Source organism: Dendroctonus ponderosae, unplaced genomic scaffold (assembly GCF_020466585.1).
Source record: "Dendroctonus ponderosae isolate FM_Combo_2020 unplaced genomic scaffold, Dpon_F_20191213v2 Dpon_F_20191213_9, whole genome shotgun sequence".
Lineage (NCBI taxonomy): Eukaryota > Metazoa > Arthropoda > Insecta > Coleoptera > Curculionidae > Dendroctonus > Dendroctonus ponderosae.
This window is the reverse complement of record NW_026019116.1, coordinates 2,855,608-2,867,606: the sequence shown is the minus strand read 5'-3', so window position 1 is coordinate 2,867,606 and position 11,999 is coordinate 2,855,608.

The window sequence follows — 11,999 nt, the reverse complement described above, 5'->3', positions numbered from 1 at the left end:
AACAATAAATTCTAGTCTTTTCCCGAACATGATTGTCCTGACTCATCACCTGTAATCCCAAGAGATTCAAACGATTTTAATATACTTTTTAATATGTTAGTAATTTATATTTTAGTATGTATATTTTAATAAAGCTCTTCTTCTAAACTAATAACGAGTGTGAACGTATATTTTAGACAAACTGCTGATGGTGGAGAAAAACACCGAACCGTATTTGTAACGTTTTAAATGAAAACAATAAAATTGAACCCAGGAATTTCTTTAGAATTTGTTTGCATTTTTGAAGCTTTTGCTTTGTTCTCCAAAATAATGAATAATTTGCGATAAGCAATTTTGAACAAAAAACACGCGATAAAGAATTAATTTCTCCAACTTTCTCAAAATTAAATTACTAATTTTAAATAAGAGATTTTGCGATAGGTTTTGTTTGGATATAGTCTACATTTTCTTTGAGGAATCATATTTTGTTTATTAAATCGAGAAAATGATATGAAATAAGAATATTGAAACTGGTAAGTTGGGCGCTTAGCGGTTTGAGAAAACAATTATTTCCTGTCGATTCCGTAAATGCTAGTGACTGGCTTGACTGAGCTTTTCGCCAATCACGCCTTTGAAGTTGCAAGTCATTCGTGCTTGCGAAACGTTGGAAGTAAGTTATTTTCCAGTACGGCCAAAACGCTTCAAAAACTCACCACTTTCCAACTAAGACGACCTCAACATTTTGTGTTAAAAACAAATATTGTTTAATTATCAGCAATTTTTTAATATACTTGCCATTTATATCAATATTTCCCAAATGCGTCTTTCGTCTACGTTATTGTGTATGTATCTAATTTTGTATTATTATATCAAACGGCCAGGTCGGTCGTTTAAATAACATAATAAATATTTTTTTTGTACGACATTTCTTGCTATGTATATATTGCTGTTTTGAAACTATTTCTAATTGTGTAAATTTCATGCCGAAATATTGGACGTTTCAGCTTTAGTCACAGCAAACTTGTTCATCTGTGAGCTTGAGCATTTTATTTGATGACTTTATGCTTTTACAGATATCTGAAAATGTTTGCGGATGAAAATGGCAGCAATGTGTAAATTTGCATCTACACATTTCAATTAAGTTACTAATGTATGTTTTCCGCATTCGAGTTTTTAATATGTGGAACTAATTATTATTTGACGCAAAAGAAGAAACAGGAAGAAATAAAAACACATGAAAAAAAACGATAAATAATAGTATGATAAGCTAACAGGGTCTTATTTTATAATTGTATTTGTAGATCTCAGATTTTCTTAACCGTTTATGGCGTTCAGAAGCCATTTAAAAACCTTAAGGCCTGCTTTAAAGGTATTTTTGCTAACAAACCGGACATTAACAAAATTTAAAATGTTCATTACAAATTGCGTTAATGACTTATTTAATTTCTTGCACTTTGAATTTTTAAATTGAGTTTACGAGTTATTTGGCGCAATGTAAAAAAGTATAAATACATTTTTTTTTAAACTTGCATGCAAGAAATCTGTTGAAAAATCAGTTTTTCAGCATTAGCTGGAAATGAAGCAGAAAGCAGAATCAAAATGTATCCAGTCTGGTTTTCGCTCTTAAAACTGTGCTTATGTTAAAGGAATTGGACTCATACTTACATAGTTTATTGCCTGAAAGTCATGTATTTCATAGTCATTTCACTGAGCTCGTTCTTGAACAGTTAAAACTTATATAAAACCTAATATTATTTTGGTATTTGGACTTAACTTGTAATAACTAATAATAACTTGCTATGTGAAGGTTTTCTTACATGAGAAACTGGCTATTTGATATTGGTCATGCCCTTGCATGTAGAAGGCGCCACCTAGAAGTATTTTTCTCTTTTGAAGAGTTATAACTTTTTCTGCATGCTTGTATCGTGTTTTATTTTCAGCAAGTCAATTCCGCAATCAATTTGGCGTAAAAAGAGTATTCTTAACAAAAGTAGCTAGGAGTAGCGACATATTTTGATTTAAAGTAATCGACGCATGTGTCTTCGCCAAGCAGGTTAGTTTACAAAATAGCTGCACTTTTTCAAAAACACAAAATATTTCCAAAACCGATACTCGTAGCGACTTTTAAAAAATACTTTCATTATGTAAAAATGATAGAGGAATTGATTTTTGTGCTAAAATATGTGGTATAATAATTCACGAGTTACGAAAGTTATGACTTTTCAAAAGAGAAAATACATAGGAAATTCCTTTCTCAACTACCTACCAATATCGAATTAAACTTTCTCATGTTACGAACCCCCCAATTACCAAGTTTCGCTCAAATAATGAAATTTCCAAAAAATACCGAAAAAAAAACAATATATATAATTTTTATCTTAAAGTTACCTGAAGTGTTACCCAATAAACATCGAGAACTCTTCAACACAGGTTTTCTATAATTCAGGTTCAAGAATTTCCTTTTCCAAGAAAGATTAAGACACATAATAACACACAACATTAACCATGCGGACAATCATAAAAAATAAACAACCAGAACTGAATTTATCTAGAAAACGGTTTAAATTATAAAACTGTCAAAAGAAATTTAAAATTGGTGTTTCCTATTATGAAAAAAAAAAACAGTAAATACAAAATCCACAGAAATATAGAAGCACAGCAAAAAACTGTTTGCCAAATCTTCACAAATCAGAACAGCAATTTTCTTTCAAACTTTCGAGCAACAAGCTATTAGTAGGCAGTTCGGTCAAATGTAGGCTTTAGCACTCTGAATTCAATTCAAATTCCCTAAGTTTTAAGACATCTGCAATATTCTCCTTTCAATGACTGTTTGCGACCCAAATCCAGCATTCCTAGTCAGAATTTTCATCCAAATTCAAACTTTTTTCAAATAAACCTACAGACTTATTCTAGAGTACCGAATTTCCTGAGAAATTCCTCAAGTCCTTTACTGTGCGATCGCTAACGAATTCATGTCTAATCCCCATACATCTAAAACTGGGGTACATGTTTATGTTAACTCACATTGTGCGAAGTGTCAAAAATGAGTTAATTATGTCCTGAACCGATTGTCGGATACGAAATTGCTGTTAACAGAAACAAGAACTCATCCAGTTCATTTTACACGCAACAAAGGCCCCCAAGCCTTTGCTTTCCTTTGTTCCGAGTGGTTTTGTATTGGTAATTGCTCCATTTTGTCTGGGAAGAATGGTGTTGATGTCGAGGGCCGTTTCGGGTTTGGAATGGAAAAATGATGCAGTGCAAGTGTGGGGTAGTCGGAATTAATAAACATCAAAACATCAGGGAAATGCCAACAGAAACAGCTAAGCAAATTTAGAATGTCGGTTTCGGAAAAACGTTTTCGCTGCTTGCCTCTACAGCACCATAGCCAGTTACCGATTTAACACGGTTTAATGTGAATTTCATGGTCGTCTTTCGCCTAGGAATCACCATGATTTAAATATAGCTAAACAAATATTTAGAAAGATGTTCAGACTTTTTTTACTTTGTGCAAACATTTTAAATTGTGATATCATCTTGTTCCTCGATGCAAAACAGCAGTTACCTCATCATCGGGACTGACTTTTAAGCGTGAATCTCATTTTAATTGTTTCGATGCATTCATTTCAAACTGGGAACAGGCGGATTTGAAGAATTGCGGTTTTTGTCCGGAAATTGATGATCATCGATTTTGCGGACAATGGGTCAGGTGTGATTAAGTTTAGTAGATAATGCATTATTGAATAACTGCGCGAAACGTTCCGGAAAAAAATTTGCGACGAAACAGATGAATCAAATTGTCATTGAAACCGATTGCGTTACGTAAAGCTGAAATGCAGTTGTTTGTTCCACTGTTAAAAATCGCACTACACAAATCACTGCCACATCCTTCAGACGACGATGCTCTAAAAAGTCTTCGTTTTTCTTTTATGTCAACCGGCGAAGCCATCACAATGAATGATGATATTTCTTCAGAAGCAATGGCATTAATATCGTCCCTAATTGTACAATGCACTACTAACGAGTCAATATAAGTAGTGATAAATATCTTCAAAGAAGATAAGCTACCGTTAATAAACAAAGCAGTCTAGATGCATTATGGCTGAAGAATGGGAGCCGTGATTATTATAAATGTTGTGTGTGGCATTGTGGACGAGAGAAAAGCTGATTTTTTGTCCTCTTGATGCCCGTTTCTGGCCTTGATATGGTGTTAATTAGTTTACTGAATGAATCAGCCCAAGTTTTTTGCCGATATTTAATGATCCCAATTGCTAATGTTATTGTTCTTCGGTTTGTCGCTTTTTTGAGCATACTGGCGAGGCGAGTAACATAGACAACATCAAATTGACTAGAACCTTATTACCATGGAGGTCACGAGGATCGAAGAGAAGTGTTGGCAGACCTCAAGCAAGATACATACGGCGCCATGGATGGAGCTGGATGGAGTCCAAGAGTGGACATCAACAGGCTAAGAAGACGTAGAAGAAATACAATATTTGCTTCAACCTTAGTAGAACGTTCTGTCTTCATCTAGGTTTTCCAGAACGTATTCTAATTGTCTCGACCTAATCTAACGATTAATTTCAACATACAACCGCAATACTGAAGCTAAAAAATGTTTTTATCATTCAAAAACAAAAGTTCATTGAAATCTTCACCATGCGATCTGGTTGAAAACCTGCCAGGACCCGTGGTTGGTTTGATAATTTAATAATGTTTATGTACGATTTGCGTTTTATAGTTTTCTTGATACAGCCAACGTCCATTATTATTCAGATGCCGGGTAAATGCCCGTAAATATACTATTTATTGTTCGTCACCTCATTAGTATACACGGAAGTTGCATAAAGTACAACAATTTAAAGGAGCCAGATTATTTTACTGCAATAACTGTGCACCTTTACCGGTTGTTATTGGTGAAGAAATTTACGTCGATTGAGTAGAACTGCACAGGATGAGCATGGGTAATTAGACCAAGGCTTGAATATAGTCAAACCGAAAAAACTTCCCGAATAATCAAAGTAATTAGCGCTACATACGAGGCAATCAGCGACAATTTCAATTCAGTTAAGCACCGAGTTTATTGCGTGATTAGACAAAGTACTTCACCGTGTTGAAATCATCACATTATATGTCATCGCCTTAAAATAAGTAGGAAATTCTGCAATAAATATACATCTATAATGATAATGATTATCTTTGCAGTAAACAATTTTACGGCATTTACGGTACCGGGCCGGGATGCGTACATCTTTTCTTGGAAAATCAATTAATCTCTTGCACTGGACGAAGTGAAAAATATTCTGACGGTTTTCATTAAATCATTGGCACAATTACGAAGACTGCGACCCTGTTGATTACGCGGCTAAATTGAAGGAATTTGAAATGATCAAAGACAGTCCAATGAAGGTAATTTGCGTGTTTCTTTGGATAATTGAACGAAGACTTAAGATGACTTCAATTAAATCATCAAATGAAACTGCAATTTACTGAGCTTTCCGGTTTTTTGGAAACATCAATCGTGAAGACTTTTCTGCGAACAATGGGCGTTTTTTTTCACACACTCGCATGAAAGAAGGCACTTTTGCCGCAATATCTCACTCTGAGGCTTATCCCCATTTTCTTCCACATGTTATTACGATGAAATACGCCTTGATTATATCGCTCCTAAGTAATAGGTGTAGGATTACTGATATTTTGCTAAATACTGGCTCAAGGCGTAGCCAACCGATGGCTATCAGTACCGCATTAGAACTTCGTTTAACACTTTGCGCTGCATTTCATCAACCCAATGGAAAACATTACCTGCACAAGATGATTCAAACTAATTTACGAAACAATTTATAACAATTCAGTCTTAACCTGTTTCGGTATTCAGTCGTTAAAATAAATAAATAAATAAATTACGGACGTGTCCTCGTCGGGATGCAAATGAAAGCAAAATCCTTAAAGCGGTGTTAATACATTGTTGGACAAAATACAATAAAAATGGAAACTATGTGTACGAAACTAGCATTATAATGGCACCTAACGAGCATTTAAAATGGTCTCATGCACGACTGATTTTTCTCATTCAACACAATAAAACCGCTAAGAAAACGAGTCAAGGTTCCACACGTCCGAAATCTCAGCAAATAGGTCTCGAATTTCGTAAACCTATTCGGTTTTATTGCCATCAGCGTGTCTCTTCTGTTGATCTTTCAACTGATTTTTTCACCCTCATATTTACTTAATAAAATATACCATATACCACAACAGAATCAGGGAGTTAATAGATGAAAAACAGTAGCCAATCTGAGGGATTAAAAAATATATGAAAACGCCGAGAATGTTGCCACGTTAAATGCAACTCGTTGATCAAAAAACAAAATGTAAATGAATATGCCGAACCTTCAGAAACCAGGTTGGGTGCCAGAAATTCAAATTACACACACCGATCAAATATTGATAAAAGCTTCAATTAATTCCACCAGTTGCAAAACATTTTAATTGTCGATGCACTTAAGGCGAATTGATTTAATTGTTTGTTTGTTTACTTTGCATACACTTTACATGTATTAGTTGCCCAAATAGATTTTCTATGACCCTGTTTTCTGTTTAAGATGCTTGATCCTTTTTCAGTTCAACTCGAAATCCATAAATGTTAATCGAAATCGAGTTTCGGATAGTCATTGCTTTCTGTCCTTCTTTTTCTCCATCGAATTTGGGCGATGTTTAGAGACACACACATTCAAGTTCCAATTGATAATAATCAATAAAAGCAATAACACTTATCGTATATCATATTGGAGTCGTTATGTTTTGATGTAATTATGCGGTAAATTGATATTTTGTTTGGTCGTTTTCATAATCTTGTCCCAGTCATCGTCTGCGGCCTTACTAATTTGTTAACATTCTTAAACGGAAATCTGGCTATTTTTTAACAACCCACTCGTTTTCCTTTACATTTTTCAACGAAAACCGATTTTTACAGATTTAATGAGGTATTTAAATGTTTAATGCATTGGAAAACTTCAACTCGAAGCGATTTATTTTTTGGCGGTATTAACCTAAGAAGCTTACAAAAGTCCAAAAATCTAAAATTGATTCGAAACAATCTACCTACTAAACATTTAATCACCAAGATAAGTAATAAGATGTTTATAAAGTTATCAGAAAGTACTGGATTTCGACACCAAACTGATCATTCCACATTGGGGAATAATTATCAAATATAACGAAACAAAGCAATGATAAAAGTAATGACTCACAAAATCATGACTAAAAGTACAAAAAAACCTGATTTATTAATGGAAACCTTAAGCTGGTACAATAAAAAGTGAAGTGTGACTAAAAATGATATCATCAATGAGTTTGTACCGTTTGCACGAAAACTAGTTTTATATGAAAGAATTAGTATAAAATTATTAAAATTATAGGAATACACAAATTGTTAATTTAAAAGCAGTTCAACTAAATGCAACATTAAACAGTTTCTGATCAGTAGATTAAAGGAAGAATATCAAATTTAAAAAATTCCAGAGGTTTGAAAATGTTGCAGTTAACATTTAAAACGAAAAACATAGTGAAATTAATGGAAACATAAACCAAATGCCAAGGTTAAAATGCATCAGTTAAACATTTTCGATTAATAGTTCTTCAGCTAAGGGAAAACCAAGTAAAAATAATAATAATAATAATGCTGATTGATGAAATAAATAAAAAAGAGAACTAAATTTGACAAAAGTAATCTAAGAAAACATGTTTAAAAAACGAATGGCGTTTAATAGATATTATCTATATATATATGAGATTAGAATATGGGTATTAATTAATCAAGGGTATTAATCAATCAATTAATTGTTACAAAGCTTGATTCTTCGATGATTTTTATTCGAGTTTTATGGACTACTCTGAACAAACTGATAAGTTGCAATATCATCAAGATCTTCTAAAGGTTCAGAAAAAATATCTATTTTAATGACCACACATACAAATAAACTTGAATAGTTGAAGTCATTTGAAAGGAAGATTTAATAAAAATGAATGCCAATAAGGCGGAACGATTAAGATTTTGCCATCGAATTTAATTGAATGACTATTCAGCATGTGCCGCAAAATGAGGCTAAAAACAAAATGTCAGGTTTTCTTTTTAAAATTTCGGAATATCAAAATGGATCGCAATATTTACATTGATTAAGCTAAATTAGATAGTAAATAGAGCGAAAGAAGCGAAGGAATATTTTTTTTGAAATAATAATGTTGGTAGCATTGGCTTTTCGAAAGTTACTTTAAACTCGCGCTAAACTTGGGGGTGTTTAAACTATCCGAAAAACTTCTGGGTCTGGCACTATGGTGAGGTGTAATAATTAATTTGCTATGTAATGGCTAATGTGCTTCATTATGCAGCTGTAAGTGCACCAATATTCCTTAATATCCGCTACAATTTCTTTGAATGCTATTATTCGGTATATTTCGTAAATTTTAGGTGAAAAAGGAGCGAATAGAAAGATACGTGTTTACTGTCACCAGGGTAGACAAATTGGGAGAAAAACAGTGCGATTATATATCAGATAAAAATATAGGTAACTGGAAAAGAGTGTAAAGTTTCATCAGAAAAACTTATGATACAAGATTTTGTTCTTGTCAAATTTCCTCTGAAAAGAGGGCCAAATAAATCTGAAAAGTACAAAACTTGTAGGGAGTATTTCCGGAGTAGACTAACTTTGAATGCATCTTTCTTAATATTAAAACCAACGCAAAAATCACACCCCAATTTCGTTTTCCGAATGTTCCTGAATAAAGCGAAGTTGAAAACTGGAGAATCATAAAAACGCTGAAAGTCAAGGCTTCCAGAAGGAGACATTGTGAATTTTACAACTTAAACAAAAGTGACATGATTCAATTTTCCCATTAGTTTAAACCGCATCCCGTTTAAATTAGCAAGTTCGATGCACTTTTGACCCTATTTTTGCAATTTACTTAGTTTCTTCAAATTCGAACATATTTTTTAAAGTTTATGACCAGTTATTTTGCAGTTTATATTTGAGTTTATTAAAATTATCATTTATAATTCGTTTTTTGTTAAAAAATTGAATTTTAACAGAAATTTGAGCCTGTTCTTGAATATTAATTTTTAAAATAAAACATCACTGTTTATATTCACAGATCACGCGTTAGAGTAGAAAATCCGTTGAAATTGATTCATTCACCCCAGTGATGGGTTAATAGAAAAATTCAGTTTTTTTAATCTTAACTGAATCAATTGCTATCATCGTTTCTCTCGTAGTTAGATAGTAGGAACTAACATTGAAAATTTGGTTTCTATTAGCCCCGTTTCATGGTATACCGTAAAAATGCACTGAAAACATATTCTATTTATTCATCTAGAATTTTTACCGTTGGATCTGAAATAAAACGATAAATACACGATAAATACAGAATAAATTTTGTGCTGCTTAAATCCATATACACTCACAGTATAAGGGCAAGGGAGTGGACATTAAACATAAAATTGCAAAAGCAAAATGATGCTTCGATGAATACTGAACACACAAGAGCAAATTAAGTAAAAATACAAGGCCAAAATAAAAACTGATAAACACGTAACAACAGAGAGGCTCAATTAATGGGAAAGTATGTTGCAAAGACGTGAAAATAAATCTACACATTGCGTCTAAACAAAGACAGATAGAAACAAAGTAACAATCCAGGTTGAGGCGTCACAGTCAATGCAATTATACGATCAACAATCAATTGTTAATTTTCATTGAAATTAAATAAATTGCATAATCGAACAATCAAAATACTCATCAGAAATTGGATTGTTGGTCTGCCGATTGCGTTAGTGATGTAACAGCCAATTACCTGCGATCAAATAGTCCAATTACCGATTCAAGACACTAAATTAGAATTATCCTCAAAAAAGCGCCCGTCATCATGTATGGGAAATCTTGTGAGCGAAATAATAAAAATTGTTCATTATTCCAGTTAATACATGAAATTAGTCCAAGGTTAAGCTCGCTCAAACATGCAATCAGACATCCTTTGTAATTCGCCTGTTCGTTCTCTTAAAAGTGTTATTTATTGCTTTGGACGCAAAAGGAATTGTCATTTGGAAGCAAATCTAATGGTTTGTGGGACGGTCCTGCACGAAATGAGTAATGAACATTTAGGTACCTACAAAACATTCAAAGGTTCATATAATACATCATAAAATGGTATGGGTCATTTAGAAGCTCTTGGTAGGTAGGACTTTGCGTTTGCAAGGCATAAACAAAAGTTTTGGGTGTGACGAATTTGGGAACAAACTTCGAAGATTATTCGAAGCACTAGCAAAATTACATTTTATAGAACGAACTATGGGTTACTGTTCTAACAGCTCACTTGAACTTGAAGCTTTACATTTTTAGATCAGATTGTTGAGAGAAAGCCGTTATTTACACAAAAAAGGACTTTTGGTTTTCCTACTGGAAAACTTCAAAATATAGTTATTTGGTGGATTTAAAAAACTGAATTCGCAAAGTTTCATCAATTTATTTTTTAATTTTATTGTTGGAAAACATAATTGAAGCTTGGATTTAACAGAATACTTATTAAGACTTAGAACGCTGAATATTTTTGGTGTGAGGCTTATTCATATTAGGCGAAAAAAATTAACTTCCACATCTGACTCTCTTCTGGTTATGGTTTGTTCTAGATTGAAGGTGTTAACGGAGTAAGAGTTTTGATCGTCTCATTGAAGAAATCATTGCATTATTTTAGCTTTCTCACAGCTTGTCTATGATTTAAATCTGGTTTCCCATTTACTGTTTCTATCGGCATTTTATTCGGGCTTTGAACTATTAGAATTTATGAATAAAACAACAAATTGATGGGGCATAGATGCCAAAAGGCCATGACAATACTTGTAAGTAAAACTCGAGAAGACTTGTAGGAAACAAAAGAAACGTTATGATAAAGAAGATGAAGTTGTGAAAATACAATTGAAAATTTTAGAAATGGGTAAACTATCTTTTCTTTCGCCAAATGTTTTAAGTGTATCTAAAAACAACAAATTAAAACCTGAAACACCATTTTAAAGCTTTACAGCTGTTCAGAATATCTCTGCTTTTACAAAATTGAGCTGGTAAATGCCGCATTATAAATATTTCGAAACGATTAATGCGCTTATATTCGAAATGAGTTTAAGCGTTTTATATATAACAAGGCATCATAACAACAGTTTTATGAAAAAATTTGCAAAAAGGGCAAACAAAAAGATTATGATTAAGAAGAAATTGCGAAGACACAAGTGAAAACTTTACAGATGTTACTAAAACTGCCAAATACGGTTTTATAAACCTTTCAAAATTATTGTTAATCAACAATATAAGCRTTTGTAAATGCCAAAGCGCCACAACAAGATTTTTTACCGAAAACTCGAACACATTTAGARAGACAAATAWAAAATTGTAACGAAGAAGAAGTTGAAAAAACACAATTGAATGCTTAAAGATGGTCAGAGTGTCGTTGTTTTAGCWAAATTGAGCTGTTAAATATCGAATTATAAATATTTCTAAATGATGTATAAGACAACAGTTTAACCGATTTAAATACCWATAGCAAAACACAATTGAAAACMACAGATGTTTGGACTATATTTCCCTCTGCAGAGGGAAACTGCTAAATACTGTTTTATAAACCTTCTCAGATTATGTAAAAAACACTCCTGAAGAGAACAAATAAAAAAGTGWAGCGGAGCAGAAGTTGACAAAACACAATTAAAGCRTCACAGATGWTCAAAATGTTTTTGGGTTTGCAACATTTTATTTATTATAAATATTTCGAAATGATGTATAAGCCAAGCGTTTATATATGGTCAGGCACCATACCAACAATTTTATTTAAAATTCGAAAACATAAAAGGAGAGACACAAAATTACACTGAGGAAGAAGTTGAAAAGACACAATTGAAAACCTTACAGATGTTTAGACTATTTTTCCTTTTGCAATGTGGAACTATCAAATAACCTTTTAAGCTCTAAAAACCTTTTAAAGCT